Source organism: Hordeum vulgare, chromosome 3H, assembly GCF_904849725.1.
Source record: "Hordeum vulgare subsp. vulgare chromosome 3H, MorexV3_pseudomolecules_assembly, whole genome shotgun sequence".
Lineage (NCBI taxonomy): Eukaryota > Viridiplantae > Streptophyta > Magnoliopsida > Poales > Poaceae > Hordeum > Hordeum vulgare.
This window is the reverse complement of record NC_058520.1, coordinates 555138111-555157263: the sequence shown is the minus strand read 5'-3', so window position 1 is coordinate 555157263 and position 19153 is coordinate 555138111.

Sequence of the window (19153 nt, the reverse complement as noted above, 5' to 3'; positions counted from 1 at the left end):
ACGTATCAGGCTACATGATTCTAAAAAATGGGATTAAATAAAAAAATCCCATGCATTTGCAAGCAATCCACAAGGCACTTGGGGTTTAATGCAACATATTTTCTTTGTTCTACATCAGGAAGACACGGCCATCTCAATGAGGAAAGCCAGCCCTTGGGGGCTACACTTGGCGGTTTTACATAAAAAGACCCGACCATCTCAAAGAGGAAAGTCGACCCTTGGGGGCTACACTTGGTGTTTTTTATGGAAAGACCTGGTCATCTCACAAAGATAAGCCGACCCATGGGGGCTATGGTTCACAAATCTTGTACTTCCAGGAATCAAAGAAATACTGGATCATTATTCTCATAATAACCCAGTGTTTGAGGGCTACATTTGGTTCTTCAGTTATTTATAAAGACCCACTTCACTACATAATTATACTAAATTGGCTCTTGAGGGCTATAGATGTATATACAATGATCAAGGGATAAAAATATTTACCTCATATTTGGTCTTCATGATGTTGACCAAATTAACTTCAAAATCCTGGCTCTCAAACAACCGGGTCACATACTGCTGATACAAACCTTGGATATCAAGACCTTCAAGTCCAGGAAGCTCTAGTTTAGCTTTTACTTTCTCCATATGTGCCGGATCATCTTTGGACACAATTTTGGTTAAAATAGTTGAAGGGTGAGGAGCTTGATAAGACCCTCCAGCAACGACCACTTCCACATCATTCATACGTGCTAATGGAGTAATATTATCCATAAAAGGTGTAGGGATTGAGGGAACAGAAGGGCTTGGAGAATGAAAGGTCGGCTCATCAGGTGCGCCTTGATTATCACCAGCCGTTCCCATGACAGAAGGTTCATCATCATGAGTCATCTCTATATCATGAGTCAGTTCAGCATGCAAGTCCGACACAACTTGAACACACGGCTGAGTGTGAGTCGTTGCTTCAGCTCAAGAAGGATTTTGAATGATATCTTTCCTAGAAGCGGAAGAAGATTCACCCGCCTACTTCCTAATAAAGGATTTGGCTCTACATCATAAAAACAAGTTTATCAAATGAAAGGAACGACATATCATGGCATGATCAACAAAATATGGCTTAAATAAAAAGCTTACCCTCGTTTGATGGTGAAAGTTGGAAGTTGAGTTGCAGTAGAGTCGCCAGGTGAGGGCGCTGATTAGTGGTAATAAAGTGAATTAGATGGACTAAGGGGTTGTTTGAAGAGGTCGCCTTGAGTATGAGAAGTGGTTGGGTTGTGCGACACCTCATGAGGTCGCCTACGGGCATGCGGCTCAAGTGGTAGACCAACGAAGAAATTCCTGAAATAAATCTAGTCTTTCGTTTTGACTGAGTGACATGTTGATCTCACATCAAAAGAAAGTTTAGATCTAAGTAAGTGGCTGGGTGTGAAAACTTAACCTTTTTGACGGCTCGTCTTGTTTTCTTCACAACACATGATTCTTAAGAACAAGAGGAGATCGAAATTACCTCAACATCGGGTGCTTGACTATTTTTAGTATCATCCCGAAGGAAACAAGAGTTAGCAAGCTCGATAAAAAGGCATACAAGGGAGTCAAGTTCTACCTCAGATTCTCCATCCACTACTGAAATTCAGAAATTTGCCGTTTGCCAAAGCGGACAGCAAAGGGTGCAACCACGGACGGCAAAGGCTTTGCCGTCGGTCAGCTGACGGCAAAGTAGATGGCAAAAAAAATCCGGTGAAGAGGTTCTTTGCCGTCTGCTTTCCCAAAGCGGACGGCAAAGAATCTTTGCCATGAGGGGGCAGACGGCAAATTAACTGGGACGACATATATTGCAACGTCCCCGTTAAGTGTTAACGGCAGGCCTCCTCCCTTTGCCGTCTGCCTTCCCCCCTTTGCCATGTGGGGGCCGACGGCAAAGAGGGGAGAAAGAGGGGGTAGATTCCCCCCTTTGCCGTCTGCCTCCCCCCTTTGCCATGTGGGGGCAGACGGCAAATAGGGGAGAGAGAGAGGGGGCAGATTCCCCCCTTTGCCGTCTGCCTCCCCCCTTTGCCATGTGGGGGCAGACGACAAAGAGGGGAGAAAGAGGGGGCAGATTCCCCCCTTTGCCGTGTGGGGGCGGACGGCAAAGAGGGGAGAGAGAGGGGGCAGATTCCCCCCTTTGCCGTCTGCCTCCCCCCCTTTGCCATGTGGGGGCAGACGGCAAAGAGGGGAACCAACCCCTTTTTTATTTATTTTTTGTTATATCCAGCATTTTTAACAATAATCAGGATATATATATATTTGACATAAATAAATTTCTTTTCGTACTCATAACTATATTAAAATAACCTCTTATATCCAGCTTTCAAGTTGCATCCACGTGCATACAAAGTTTCATATATTACACCAGTTTCATCCACGTGCATACAAAGTTTCATATATTCATATACTACAATAGTTTCGATACAACCCATGGTACAAGAAATCATCTTCAAGCATTCCATCAATATTTTCCAAGCTTCCCGTGAAGTGAAGGTAATCTGCAAAATGACAAATAAGAAAGTTAGAAGAATAATACTAGATGAAGTAGTGTATATATAGGTTATTTCGGAGAGAAATTAGCTAAGTATAGACCATTTAGGAGCTAACTAAGCTAATTATGTCATTTAGGTGGAACCCTAGCTAACTATAGGTCGTTTCGGAGCTAACTTGGGTAAAATAGGTCATTCCGGAGCAAACTATGCTTATTAAGCCATTTTTGATCTAGCTAGGCTAATTATAGGCCATTTAATACCTAAGTTAGGGGGAATAGGTCATGTTGCAGCTACGTAAGCCTTATTATTATTATTATTATTATTCTTTTCTCTCCTCCTCCTCCTCCTCCTCTTTTTCTTCTTCTTCTTCTTTCTTTTATCTTTCTCCTCCTCTCCTCTTTCTTCTTCTTCTTCTTCTTCTTCTTCTTCTTCTTCTTCTTTTTTCTTCTAGTTTATTATTCTCTTATTTTCTTCTAAGTTTTTTTTTTCTATCTACTTTTTCTACCTAATAAACTAAGGAAACTGCTTGCCATCCTACGGCGGATCTTAGCGAACGCGTCTGTCACCTTTTTTGCCTGACACGCGTTGAAATAAGGTCACTCACACCATGTTTTGTCGAACATATTTATGCAACAGAAGCTATGTTTCAGAAACATATGCGATGTTGCGATGGTCCACGACATATTTATATTTTCCAATAAAACATCTTTTGGATATTATTTCTGCAACAAGATATGAGTTGGAAAAAATGCCACAAAATCTCAGTTGCAAATTTTTGCTACAAACATCTGTTGCAAACATTTCAGCAACAAGACGTATGTTTCAAAAATAATTCCGCAACAAGACATGTGTTGCAGAAATAATTTTGCAACAATGCCTATGTTGCAATAATGGAGGCGTGTCCGATCGTTCGATGCTACAGATCTAACGGCTTGTGATCCGGATGATCTTTTTAAAAGATCAACCGGAGGATGCGTAGCACTCCCCATAAACTAACTAACTAATTTAACATAAAAAACAGAAAAAAAACTAAACCTAGCACTAAACTACATATTCTTCTTCTACTTTTTCTACCTTGAAATTATCTCAAATGACATGGTACACACCAGTAAACATATAGCCAAACCTGTTAGGTGAAAAAGTAACATATATTCGCTAATTCAGTTTAACAAAAACTATAAGCTATACCAATCATGCTAAACAGCGGCATGCTTTGCTGTGATTAGATCAAACATATACGATACGGGAAACCTCATTAAGTGATATGCCATAGAACTAATAAAAAAAATTATACGAACATGCTAAGCCAACATGCCCTTACTAAGTATAAATATATGACAAAATTAATGCTGCTGTCAAGGGACTATATTTGGTAGTTGATTGGCTGGAAATTCATGATTTTAATTCTTCCACGCCAACGATTTTTTTACTGCACAAAATGCATCCCATATGAAAATGAATCCCGAATCCCGATGGTGCTGCAGTTGATAGCAACTTGCAGCCAAAATCATGAACCAGATAAAGGAATAATCATAATAAGCACAAAAGCATCCCATATGAAAATGAATACCGAATCCATATGGAGCTCCAGTTGACAGCGACTTGCAGCCAAAATCATCAACCGGATGAAGGAATAATCATATAATCAAGCACATGTTAAGTTTAGTGTTTTGTCAGCAAGCTGTACATAAAGAATTAAGAATCACATGATTTATTAACAAAGTAACAACATGATTTATTAACCATAAATAGGAATATTCAGGTTTTGATTCAATAGGGCGTAATTAACAAAATAGCATTGTGCAGCAAACTTTTATGACTACAACAAAAGCTATGCAGCGCCATCTCAACTGCAATCTTCTAAGAATATTCCCCTTTTCTGGATGTAAGAAATAAAATGCACATACTATTAGCTTTACTATGTGTCATTTACTCTGCTTGCTTTTGGTTCTGGTCATGTACGAATTGTTCACAGACAAGTATATAAGAAGCAATATCACTTTTGCAAAGACTATAAAAAACTTTAAAAAACACCCAATACTGCATCACAGTATGTGGTACTGGAACTTATCACCCACATTTGTCAAAATGAAAATAACATTGTTGGTTACCTAGCCAAAAAGAAGAAGAAAAAATAGGAAAAAAACATTATGAAAACCATACTTACCGGAGGGGAGGGTGTTGGGGTCGCCGGCACAGGGGAGGTGAGGCTGGGGCGGCGACCGGGAGGGAGGTGGGAGGGGGCGGCGGTGGCCGGGAGGGAGGTGGGAGGGGGGTCGGGAGGGAGGTGGGAGGGGGCGGCGGCGGCTGGGAGGGAGATGGGAGGGGGCGGCGGCCAGGAGGGAGGTGGGAGGGGGGCAGCGGTCGGGAGGAAGGTGGGAGGGGGCGGCGGCCGGGAGGGCGGCGGCGCGGGGTGGCTGGGGAGGGGAGCTACGGCGGCGGCGGGGTGGGCAGACGACGGCGAGAGAGAGAGAGGGGAGGGGGGGGGGTAGGCGGGCAGGGATTGGGTGCGGGGTGGGAGCCGTTAGAGGCGCCGGAGCCGTTAGGGCCATGCCCCCTTTGCCGTCTGCAAAGGGAGGGTGGCGGACGGCAAAGGGGCGTGGTGGGTGGGGGTGTGGGTTCGGCCGTTGGGGGGGCTTTGCCGTCTGCCCATCCTTTGTCGTCCGCCTTTGGGACCTTTGCCGTCCGCCAGCAGACGGCAAAGAGGTGGCCGACGGCAAATAAAACCTTTGCCATCAGCAACCTCTTTTCCGTCAGCACTGTGCCAACTGACGGCAAAGAGTGCCTTTGCCATGCGTCAGCAGACGGCAAAGGCAAGGTAGAAGGCAAAATTCTCAATTCCAGTAGTGATCAGAGGCAGCTTCAAACGTGGGGTCATCCACTTGATAAGAAGGAGGAGGGACATGGGTTCTGGCCCCGACGTTCCAAAAATCGGAGTTTGCGTGTAAACAAAAAAATAAGCCGGCTCAATAAGTGTGAATACTGAGAAAGGGTTAAAGTAAATAAAGTAGGCAAACTTGCAAAAGGACACTTACTAGTGGACCTGGGTTACCCACATAAAATGGAGCTAAGCTAGTAACAATACATTTTTCCTTTGAGCTGGCAAACATCTGCTTGGTGGCCTTGTTGATTTCTTTGGTAGCCAATTCTTCTTCCCTGAAGCGTTGGGCATCTTTTGACTCATCAGTATAGTTACACATCAAAATCACCCCTTAAGCTAAGGGTTTGGATCCTCCACGTTAACCACCACCGGACTAGGTCAATTCCAGTGAGCCCATGAGAGGTTAAAACCTTCAACCTCGAGATTATGGGTGCAAGAAGTTTTTGCACATCATCACTTGGCCAACCCGTGAATTCAGTTGCAACGTTGAGTGATACGTATCCAACGTATCTATAATTATTTGTTGTTCCATGCTGATATATTATCATTCTAGAATACTTTTGGGGTATTTATTTACCAATTTGTTTTACTGTTGAGCACTAACCTATTAGTCCAGTGCCTACTGTGAGTTGTTGTTTTCTGTGTGTTTTTCACTTTTCAGGTTATCCATACCAAACGAAGTCCAATTTCCCTGAAACTTCTTGGTGATTTTTTTCTCGACCAAAAGAAGAGTAACGAGCATTGGAAGAAGTCTAGATACTTCACAAGGGGTCCACAAGCCAAAATTGTGCAACCTGGGGCACCCTGATAGTGTGTGCCTCCCTCGTGCCCGTCTCGACTCTGTTCTTTGTCTTACAAATTCTCATTTAACCTGAAAGCACTAGAAGGAGTCCTGAAACACTGTTTACACTGCCACAAGTCTCGGTTCCGACAGGAGGCCATGTGGAGCTCCGTTCTAGCACCCTGCCGGGGGCGGGGGGGGGGGGGGGTCGTTGACAGAGGGCCTATTCACAACCTGCTGCCCTCAGGATGGTGTGTGAGTAGTTCACCATAGACCTATGGGTCCATCGTGAGTACCTAGATGGCAATCTCTCTCTCTCTCTCTTTGATCTTCAGTACAATGATCATCGCATCTTCGCTTTTAACATATGATGTAGTTCCTTTTGCACAATGTGTTTGTTGGGATCCGGTGAATTTTGGGTTTATGTTCAGATTATTCATGATAAATATTTGAGTCTCCTCTGAATACTTATATGATTCTTATGTGCATGATTATGATAGGTTCATAGTTCTCTTCGATCTATTGAAATAGTTTGGCCAACTATATCCATATTTCTTTGCTGAGAGAGGTGCATTGTGGTAGGTTCAACCTGACGAATTCCTATATCCCAGTGATAGATGGGGACAAGATGCGTCTTTGTGTTTCTGCTACTAACGATAAAGTGAGGGGGTTTATTCATATTGCTTCAGTTTATTTTGTCTACATCATGTATTGTTCTCCATGCATTACTCTGCTTTACTTAATACTCTAGATGCATGCTGCATAGCGATCGATGAGTGGAGTAATAGTAATAGGTGCAGGCAGGAGTCAACCTATTTGTTTATGGACGTGATGCCTATACACACATGATCATTGCCATGAATATCACATAACTACCCGCTTTTCTAGCAATTTCCCAACAGTAATTTTTTCACCCACGGTATGCTATTTTTCATGAGAGATGCCATTAGGGAAAGCTATGGCCCCCGGGTATATTCAGAACATATTGATAAAACCTTCACTACCTTGCTACCATTTACTTGTTTTTATTTTATCTTGCTACCTACAATTATCTACACACCTCACTTGCTTGCAAATAAATAAGACAAGAGGATTGACAACCCTCTTGCCCGCACTGGGTGCAAGTTGTTTGTTCTTTTGTGTGCAGCCGCTGAACACGGTTGTGGTTTATATTCCTGTTGGTTCGATAAACCTTGGTTTCATAACTGAAGGAAATACTTACCCACATTTTTCTGCAAGAACATAGTCCTCTTCATGGAAAACCTAACACAGATCACAAGTATCAAGAAGGATTTCTGGCATCGTTGCCAATGAATATCATCACTAACTACCAAGTAACTCCACACAAAATTTCATTCACTTATTGCGCTTTTTATTTTCTGGTATATATAGTTTGTATCATAAAAAAATACAAAAATATTTATCTTCGCTTGCTACTTGTCCTCTTGTTTCAAGTCATGGCTAGTTCTTCCTTTGTTCGCGTTACTCCCAATAATGATGTTGTCAATTTTAAGCAAAGGGGAGGAGAAAGTTTGAAAGATGCATGGTATAGGATTTGCTATGCTCAAATAAAGCAACTGATAAGCTATCCAATACTACCTTGCTCCATAATTTTTATGTTGGTGTGACAACTTGGTATAGGTTTGTCCTTGACACCATCACCGGTGGAAATTTCTTAATGTGTAACACTTTGGACGCCCATAATGCCATTGAAAATATTGTTGGAACACCAACCATTATCATTAATAAAACCAATTTAACCTTGGAACATGTTATGCAAACACTTGATGCTATTAAAAGGAAAATGGTTACTCACGAACCCATTGAGGAGTTAGATAAAAAATTGCATAATCATATGAGTCAGCTTGGGTCGCGTGTAGGAATGACTTTGAAAACCTTAAAGGAAAAAGACATTATTATTGATGAGAGGGTAGAACAAGGTTTGAGTAGAATTGATATAATGGAGGAGGTGATTGACAATGTAGGTTCCGCCTTTACACCATCTAAAACTAATGCTAGTACTTCTCAAGGCAAAAGTCCCAACTTCACATACGTTCCTAAGAGCATTAATACACCTCCCACCAAAAGAAACGAAGATCTCAAACCGATTAGTGTTGACCCCAACTTCATAGATATGATAAAGGATCCTATTCTCAAGCCTCCTCTTGTTCTGACTATCCATGGTTGTATTATTAAGGAGCTTGATGTCAAAGATGACAACACTTGAAACTATGCAATATGCCTAGCTATGGGCGTAAAAAAATAACGCTAGTTGGGAGGCAACCCCATAGTTATCGTTATTTTGCTTTTTATTTTATGTTAATTTGTGATAAAATGATTATTTCCTTGGTAATGATTGTGTTTTTATGTTTAAATTAGTGTTTGTGCCAAGTAAAGCCTTTGGGATGATTTGCATGATGAGTAGAATTGATACGGTGCAAAAACAGAAACTTTGGCATTGAGTGCATAATTTCTTTGATTTTACTGGAACGTCTTTTGGAGATGCATTTTTTAAAAATTATTGCTATACAAATTCCTCAGCTCTTCCTAATTTGTCAGAATGTTTGGAGTTACAGAAGTACAGGTTCATTACAGATTACTACACACTGTCCTATTTCGGTCAGATTCTGTTTTTGCATGCGTAGTTTGCTTGTTTTGATGATTCTATGGATTATATCGGGGGGTATAAGACATGGAGGAGTTAATACACAGTACCCTATGCTAAAATCAAATAATAATCAACTTGTAACAACACCTGAAAGTATTTGATATGTTGCTTATCCTAATGGATCTCACGAAGTTTTATTGAATTTTATGTGATTGAAGTTTTCATGTTTTGGGTGTTGTCCTGATGGACAAAGGATTGAGGAGAAACAAAATTCTAAGCTTGGTGATTTACACGGAACCCCAAGGTAATGTTCTAGGAATACTCAAGCATATAAGCTTGGGGAAGCCCCGGAAGGCGTCCCCTCTTTTCATCTCAACCCATCGTATGTTACTTTGGAGCTATATTTTTATTCATCACATGATATAAGTTTTTCTTGGAGCATTGTTTGTTTTTGTTTTCTTTTCCTTTCAGTTTACCACAATCATTGTTTGCTGGACACACCTATTTGAGAGAGATACCACATCATCACAATTTGTTAGAATACTCTATGTGCTTCACCTATATCTTTTGAGCTTAGCAGTTGCTCTAGTACTTCACTCATATCCTTTTGAACATGGTGGCATGTAGATTTTATAGAAATATTATGCTCTCGTTCTTCACTTATATTTGTTTGAGGTTTCGCCATCCAGCCAAGTATTTTTATTGAATTTTGACCCTATCTAGCGCTTAAGCTGGACAAATAGTGACAATAATTTGCACGGGTCATAATACTAGATCAAAAATAATAAGTATTAAATGAGTGATAATTAAAACCATCATGTAGCACATATAGAAAAAATGTGGGTTAGTGATACTACTGTGGTGATATGGAAAAGGTGTGAGAGCATTATTATTAATTCATATAGGTGTCGATATTAAGAGATGTTAAACTTCTTGTTCATCTAAAAAATTAAAAAGGCATGGTGAGAATGAGTGAGCATTTCTTTTCCTTGTTGAAATCCTAGTGTTGTTTTGAGTCGGAGTCGCGCGATGGTTAATTCCTACCAGCCCTCTCCTTTAGGGCATGCGAGTAGTACTTTGATTTTTGATGAAACTAAGAAAACTTTGTAATAAGTATACAAGTTCTTCATGACTAATGTTACACCATGGACATACACACTCTCACCACTGCATATTTGCTAGCCTCTTCGGTATCGTGCATCGCCCATTTTCAACTTGAGGATCGGTGCAACTTTCACCGGTGCATCCAAACCCCATGACATGACATGCTCCATTGCACATAAACCTTTTTATATCCTCCTCAAAACAGCCACCATACCTACCTATCATGGCATTTTCATAGCCATTACGAGATATATTGCCATGCAAATGCCATCATCACTTCACATGACTAGTTCGTTCATCATCATAATGCTTTGCACGATGATACAGAGCTGACATAGTATTTGTGGCAAAGTCGTCGTTCATCATATTTTTGATACATGTCACGCTAGATCTTTGCATATCCTCGTACACTGCTAGAAGCATTCATTTAGAGTCATATCGTCCTATCAGTTTTCATATTGAGTTGTAAGGAAATAAAAGTGTGATGATCGTCATTATTAGAGCATTGTCCCAGCGAGAAAATAAAAATGGGGGAGGCCAAATGAGCCCGTCATAAAAAATGAATGAGAGAAAAAGAGAGAAGGGGCTTTTCTACTATCCTTTACCATACTTGTGCCTTAAAGTGGCACCTTGTTCTTCATATAGAGAGTCTCATGTTATATAATTCATATGCTAGTGGGAATCACTTTTTCATAAACTTGGCTTGTATATTACAATGACGGGCTTCCTCAAAGGCTCGAGGTATTCATGAGCAAGAAATTCGGATGCACAACCCATTTATCTTTAATGGAGCTTTCATACACTTATAGTTCTTGTACATCATTTGCATGGCAATCCCTACTCCTCACATCGATATCTATCGACGGGCATCTCCATAGCTCGTTGTTACACCTAGTTGATGTGAGACTATCTTATCCACTTTCACCCTTTTGAAACCTACCACCTTATAATATTCCACCTTTATGGTATGTCCAATGGTTCACGCCCATCTATTGCGTGAAGAATAAAAAGTTGATGCATATTGGAAAAGCATGTCCAATTGTGTGACTTGGACATCGTGGTGCTAGACATTTGTATTAATGTGGTGAAGATAGAGCCATGCCTTGTTAATATAGTAAAGATGGATGGGGGTAAAACAATCTTTGAGGACCGTATACTTTGCAAAATTAATGATTTGCTGCTTATACCTATAATATTGTTGTGTTAATGTTTGTAAATTCATCGTTTCTCAATGAGATTACATGCATAAGGTTACATCATGGATAGCATGTCACATCAAAAATTCTGTTTTTATCATTCACCTACCGGAGGACGAGCAGGAATTAAGCTTGGGCATGCTCGATACGTCTCCAACATATCTATCAATTTTTATTGTTCCATGCTAATATATTATCATTCTAGAATACTTTTGGGGTATTTATTTACCAATTTATATTATTTCTTAGAACTAACCTATTGAACTAGTGCCCAGTGACAGTTGTTGCTTTGTGCGTGTTTTCCACTTTTTAGGTTTTCAATACCAAACGAAGTCCAATTTCCCTGTAACTTCTTGGTGATTTTTTATGGACCAAAAGAAGATCAACAAGCATCGGCAGAAGGTCGGAGGCCTCACGAGGGGACCACAAGCCAACATGGTGTGGCCTGGGGGCGCCGTGATGGCTTGTGCCTCCCTCGTGGCCCTCCCAACTCCGTTCTTTGGCTTATAAATTCTCATCTACCCTAAAAACACCACAAGCAATCCCGAAACACTTTTTACACCACCGCAAGTCTCTATTCCGACGGGAGGCCATCTGGAGCTCCGTTCCGGCACCCTATCAGAGGGGGTCGATCATGGAGGGCCTCTTCATCAACCTTGCTTCCCTCACGATGATGTGTGAGTAGTTGACCATAGACCTATGGGTCCGTAGTCACTACATAGATGGCAACCTCTCTCTCTTTGATCTTCAATACAATGATCATCGCATCTTTGCTTTGATCCATATGATGTAATTGCTTTTGTGTGATGCGTTTGTTGGGATCCGATAAATTGTGCCTTTATGTTTAGATTATTCATGTTAAATATTTGAGTCTACTCTGAATACTTGTATGATTCTTATGTGCATGATTATGATAGCTTCGTAATTCTCTCTGATCTATTGAAATAGTTTAGCCAACTAGATCGATATTTCTTCGGTAAGAGAGGTGTGTTGTGGTAGGTTTAACCTATTGAATTTCTATATGCCAGTGACATAAGGGGATAAGCTATGTATTTGTGTTTCTACTACTAAGGATAAAACGATGGGTTTTATTCATATGGCGTGAGTTTAGTTTGTCTACATCATGTCATTGTTCTCCATGCATTACTCTATTTTACTTAATACTCTAGATGCATGTTGGATGCCGGTCAATGAGTGGAGTAATAGTAATAAGTGCAGGTAGGACTCGGCCTATTTTTTATGGACGTGATGCCTATATACACATGATCATTGCACTAAATATTGACCAATAGTAATTTGTTCACCCACCGTATGCTATTTTTCATGAGAGATGCCATTAGGGAAAGCTATGGCTCCCGGGTCTATTCACAACATATTTATAAAACCTTCATTACCTTGATGCCATTTACTTGTTTTTATTTTATCTTGCTATCTACAATTATCTACACACCTCACTTGCTTGCAAATAACAAGACAAGAGGATTGACAACCCTCTTGCCTGTGTTGGGTGCAAGTTGCTTGTTCTGCAGAGGCTGAATACGGTTGTTGTTGATATTCCTATTGGTTCGATAAACTTTGGTTTCATAACTGAGGGAATAACTTACTCACATTGTGTTGCCATAACCCATTCCTCTGCACGGAAAAGCACTAGCTCTATAACCCGGCAAAGGATGTTGACCAGTTGGAAAAGTATCCATAAAATAAAACCAAGTGCCATACCAACCCTTAGGATTACTCGCCAACTTGGATTCGGGAAAAGGACTATTTTTTCTCTTCTAGATTGTGACTCCACCAACCTCTACACTGGCCATTTTTTTACCTCAGTTTGATGATTGAGATAGAAAATCTTCCTGAATAAAGTAAGGGTTGGCCCCATCTGAAGATAAACCTCACAAAGTACATGGAATTGACAAATATTGGTCAAAGAGTTGGGACCAAGATCTTGGGGCCTGAGCTTGTAGAAGTGGAGCAAATATTTAAAGAATTTCAACCGAGGTGGACGAGAACCCCTAAGCAGATGATTGCCAAAAATAACGACCTCTTCTTGACGGGGTTGTGGGATAATCTCCTCTTCAGGAATTCTCCACTTGATTTCACTATGAGCTAGTAAAAGTCCTTGAGCTACGAGTTCTTCCAAGGTAAGAGTGGTTATTCCAGACTTGACCCAGCCAATGGCCTTACTAGTTTTAGGGGCCATTATGTTTAACAGCAGCACTGCAAAAAAACAAAAAAATGAGGAGTTGAGCCAGAATGCAAAGATAATCCGGTAAAAACATTCACAAGGCAAGTCGTCCAAAGAACTATAAGAGGAATTGAGCCGGTAATGTGATGAGCTATTGGCTAGAGCCAGCTAAATGTGTGAGAGCCTCATACAAAGGGGACTTAGCGAAATTTGTGAGCAACAACAACTTTCAACCAAAGTGGTCAAACAAACGGATCTATACAATACACAAAAAGGGAAGAAAAATATGCCCTGACTAGCGGAGCTATCGAAACAAGGCACCTTAAAAGATTCAAGATAGGATTGCTATGGATCTACAAACATTACTAGTCGACGGCGATGGAGAAATCATGCAGTATATGCCTATCGTCATTAGAACAAGACATGAACTGCCGATGAGCTATGAACAACGGAGATGACCTAGGGCAGTGATGAGGACTGGTAGAGCTCGAAGCAGAGGTGAGTTGATGACGTCCGCATTTTGTGAAGACTCCACTGTCGATGAAGATGAACTCCGACGGAAGCAACACAAGGGTGGAATCTTCTGTGGATATACCCCACGGGGGCTAATGTTGGCGATATACCCCACGGGTTGACCCACCCAGGAGTTAAACCTCCTCAGCTATGACTTGGGCAGGAGGTCCTTAGAAAAAAAGCACAGGAGGTGACTCATCACGAGGCCGGCTCGTGACCCATCACCTGGTGGTCCAGCTCGTTAGGGAAGACGTGAAGATTCTCCCTTGCCCAAGTTAGTAAGAACTAGAATAAGACATGGGTTGTAATATGACCTGGACTTTGTTGTAATCTTAGGGCCTCCACTTGTATATATAAAGGTGAGCCCTGAGATTGGGAGGACAAGTTCGAAATCCTTGAGATCTAGGTTAGCCATTGCGCACCCTTGTAATCGAGATCATCATCAATAAACACCAAAGCAGGATGTAGGTTTTACCTCCATCGGAGGGGCCAAACCAGGGTAATCTTGCGTCTCTCATTCCTGATCAACCCTGTTCAAGCCAACACCTAGTTGTGATAGCCTCACACCTAAGTCATATCACGAGGACATATCTCGTGACAAAACCACGACAGGTCTCCTCCCCGACTTGATGTCCGGAGTAGCACCCACCTCGGATTCGGCCTCGAATATGGGTCCGGCCATGGCTCCCGAAGATTTGGGGTTAACCCTGGCTAAGCACACTCCATGTGCCTACGCGCCGGAGAACAACTCCGCCAAGAAGCCGAAGAATAGTCCAGCCGATCTCTCGCTATCAAACATGACGTTGGCCCGGATCCAAACTATGGAAATTTTGGATGACGCGGCCTCCACCAACGTCCAGTTCGGCCTCGAACCCGGTCATAGGGAATTTTATTTCCCACCCACCACCCACTTGATAGCCACTATCAAATAGTTAATCGATATGCTGGACTTCTTCTCGGATGAGGCCGAAGATACATATGCGGAGATCAACACACCCGCTCCTCCCACAAGAGGACGATGGACAACCACCTCCACCTATGATGTATACATGGTGGACACCCCTAAAGACGATGACGCCATAAGGAAGAGCGATGATGATACCCCGATAAAAACATTGGCGATGAACCACCCAAGCGCAGCGTCGGCACAAAAATTGGAAGGTGCGCAATGGTAGGGGAAGCACTAAGGGCACATCATTACATCATATTCATTATCCGCATTGCATCGGCACTTTGTTGACGTCATTTTTCAAAACTTACATCCGTTCGTAGTTGTTGGTTCTTCCTATTCTCGTTGTTGATTGTTTTGAGATCAAAAACACTCGCACATGCCTACAACATCTCTAAAATATTGTTTTTAAAGTGGGAATAAAACATTCTCGGAATGGGTTGAAAGTTGGTGTGCGGTCTTAATATACTGTAGGTAGACCGCGTACCAAATATTGTTGCATTCGGAGCTCGTTTGGTACCCGAATGGTTAAACATATAGTCGCACACATTTTTTGTGTTTCAAAATTTTCACAGGCCTCAACTATCCCTCTCTTCTCTAAATCGAGTCCAACTGCACAATCCACAAGGCCCATGATCGGACGTACGACATCCATGGTCATCGCATCACGATCGGACGTACGACATCCATCCCACCATTACTACTTCATATTTAAAGACCACTCATGAAGAGAGCCCTCTCAGCCTCTAGGGTTCCCCATTGCCAATGTTGCAGCCAACCTACCCCAAACCCTAACCCTGTCTATAAAGGAAGGCCTAGCCTTTCATTTTGGGTAACCCTAGCCGATTGCCTCATTTTTCATGCGCCCTGTTACTCCTCGTTGATGCATTGGTTTCCCTCCAAGCTTAAAGGGCGATATAGCACAGCGACGGGAAGTATTTACCTCAGTTAAGAAACCAAGGTATCAATCCAGTAGGAAGAACCACAAGACTATGTAAGCAGCACCTACACACAAATAGCAAATCATCGGAACCCAACGCGTGGAGGGGTTGTCAATCCCTTGTGGGTAAAGTAAGGATAGATTGATGGATGCAAATAAGAGTGATAGCAAATAGAATGCAGCAAGGTATTTTTTTGATAATATAGATTTGAAAATAAAAGAGCAAATAAAATAGAAACGCAAATAGCAAAGTAGAGATTGCAAATATATGATGTGAAGTAGACCCGGTGGTTGTAAGTTTCACTAGTGGCTTCTCTCGAGAAAATAACAAACGATGGGAAGGCAAATAACTGTTGTGCAATTGATAGAAGAGCAAATAATTATGCCGATATTATAGAAAATGATCATGTATATAGGCATCACGTCCAAGACAAGTAGACCGACTTCTGCCTGCATCTGTTTCTATTACTCCACAGATCGACCTCTATACAACATGCATCTAGTGTATTGAGTTAATGGAGAAACGGAGTAATGCCTTAAGAACGATAACATGATGTAGACAAGATCTATTCATGTAGGAATAGACCCCATCGTTTTATCCTTGATATCAACGACACATGCGTGGCATGTCTCGTTTTGTCATTGAGATTTAGCACCGCAAGATCGAACCCATCACAAAGCACCTCTTCCCATTGCAAGATAAAATATCAAGTTGGCCAGACGAAAACCAAATATCGTAGAAGAAATACGAGGATATAATAATCAAGCATGAATGTGTTTTCATAGATCTGATCATAAACTCACAATTCATTGGATCCCAACAAACACACCGCAAAAGAAAGAGTTACATCATATGGATCCCCAAGACACCATAGTATTGCAAAACAAAACGAGAGAGAAAGCCATCTAGCTACTGCCTACGGACCCTTAGGTCTGATATGAACTACTCACACATCATCGGAGGAGCACCAATGAGGATAGTGAACACCTCCGTGATCTTGTTCCTCTTTGGAATGGGCTCAAGATTGGATTTCGTGGCTCTGGAACTTGCGGCGGCTGAAACAATGTTTCGTCGACTCCTATAAGGTTTTATGAATATTGGGGTATTTATAGAGCTCAAAGGTGGCGGAGGAGGTGCGTGAGGGCCCCACTAGACACCAGGCCATGCGAGGGGTCTCTAGTGCACCCTGATGTCTAGTGGACACCTCGGCCTCGTATGCTACTCATTCTTGCCTCCCAAGTTTCCTTCTGGTCCAAAAAAATCTCCGTAAATTTTCGTGGCATTTGGACCTCATATGATACAGATTTTCTGCAAAGGAAAAAAACAGCAAAAACCAGCAACTCGCACTAGGCACTATGTCAATAGGTTAGTCCCAAAAAATGATATAAAACTGATATAAAATGATCATAAAACATCTAGGAATGATAATATAACTGCATGGAAGAATAAAAAATTATAGATACGTTGGAGACGTATTAGCATCCCCAAGCTAAATTCCTGCTCGTCCTCGAGTAGGTAAATGATAAAAACAGAATTTTTGATGTGGAATGTCGCATCACATGTTCATCATATTCTTTTTATTTTCAGCGTGGACATATGGACTTGTAGATGATGCAAAGCAATAGTCTATAGTTTGACATGAAAATTTCAATACTCAAGCATATCAACAAGCAACCAAGTCTTTCAAAATATCAACGCTAAAGAACGTTATCCCTAGCCCATCATGCTCTATAATTGATCCATTCATGTAACACACTCAAATATTAACTACATCCAATGCTCAAGTATGATAAAGGTGTTCCTTAGTTGGTGCTCTATAAGAGAAGATGGTGACCCAAATTCAAAAATAAAAATTTGCATAAAGTAAACAGATATGCCCCTTCGTAGAGGGAAGCAGGGATTTGGAGAGGTGCGAGAGTTCAGAGTGAAAAATTTAGAGATAATTTTTTTAGGGTGCCATGCTTTTCCTGTTAACAAGAACGACTAAGTGTTTCCAATATCCTCCATGCTAAACAAATTCTAGGCGGTTCCCAAACTGGAAATGTAGTTTATTCTTTTTCTGCCATTCTTTCACATTCCACGGCTAGCTTTATCCATGGGTACCGTCCATACTAACACTTCCCAAGGAATTTATTATTTGACAACATATAATATTTTTCCCTTTTTGGGATTGGGCATCCCTATTACCGACATACTCCCGTGCAATGACAAGTGAATAAACAATCATCTTGACAATAACCTATGTAACATGGAAGATACCGGCCACCTCGAGGGAGTCCGGGATTAAGGGGTTCTCGGGTAGTCGGCTCGCCTCGTAGAGGCCGACCTAATGGGCCATACTAATTGGAGCCCACACTATGTAGTCATCTCGTATTCAAGGAGGAAAGCACCGAAGACCGGTGTGACAACATAGTAAGGTCGGTTGTATATAACCCTAGATCCCCTGGTGGCTATATAAACCAGGGGTCCTCATTCATGTAGGCAGGTTGACTCATCTAGGGTTTAGCTCATATAAACTCGAGGTAGATCAACTCTGTAATCGTCATCCACATCAATATAATCAAGGAGGACGTAGGGTTTTACCTCCTCAAGAGGACCCGAACCTAGGTAAATATTGTCTCCCTTCTTCTCCTACAATCCATCGATACAAGGTCCACAGTTCGGGACCCCCTACCCGAGATCTATCGGTTTTGACACCAACATTGGTGCTTTCATTGGGAGTTCCGTTGATTGGATCGCCAGAAGGATCGATGGCATGCTTAGTCATCAGCGAGGAGATCCTCAACAAGGATGTTTTTGTCCCCGGACAGTTCTTCGCATTTGGAAGCAACGTTATGCACGCCCGTCCGGCCGGCCACCTTCGCCAGGTCGTTAATTTTACCCCCGGTCAGGAAGTCAGATTCGGGAGCCTAGAGTTCACCACTGACCCTTGGGGAGACCTTGTGTTAACAAGAATTTTAGCTCCTTTCGAGGAACCCTCGGGTCCCGATGCTTCGGCTTCGGAAACCGCAGATCTTGCCACTGGGACGAACTCCACCCCTAGTCCGTCCTTAGATCGTGATGTGTTCAACACACCCGAACTCGTCTTAGACGAATACACCCCGGAGGATACCTTGAGCGTCGTCGGGGCATCAGTGACACGGGCTAACCCCGAACTCACAAGCGACATGAACTCCACTAAAACCCCGGTACCACATGAACTACTCGACCAGATCCAAGCCATGGGTATGATGAACTATCAAGCTACAATCTACAATCAGATCGGGCTCAGACTCGACGACAGTGAAATTCATGTCTCGACCATCACGCATCTGATCAACATTGTCGACTTCCCAGTTAAGGGCCCCAACACCAGCTATCGAAGTTAAGGACGGTATACGTCCAGATCACTGATCATCTGGACTTACCCCATAATCCGGAGTATCTATCTCGCCCTGGCAATATTTTGGGGCCAATGGCTGATTCGGTACGCGACCACCAAGATCTCTAACCCACAACTCACG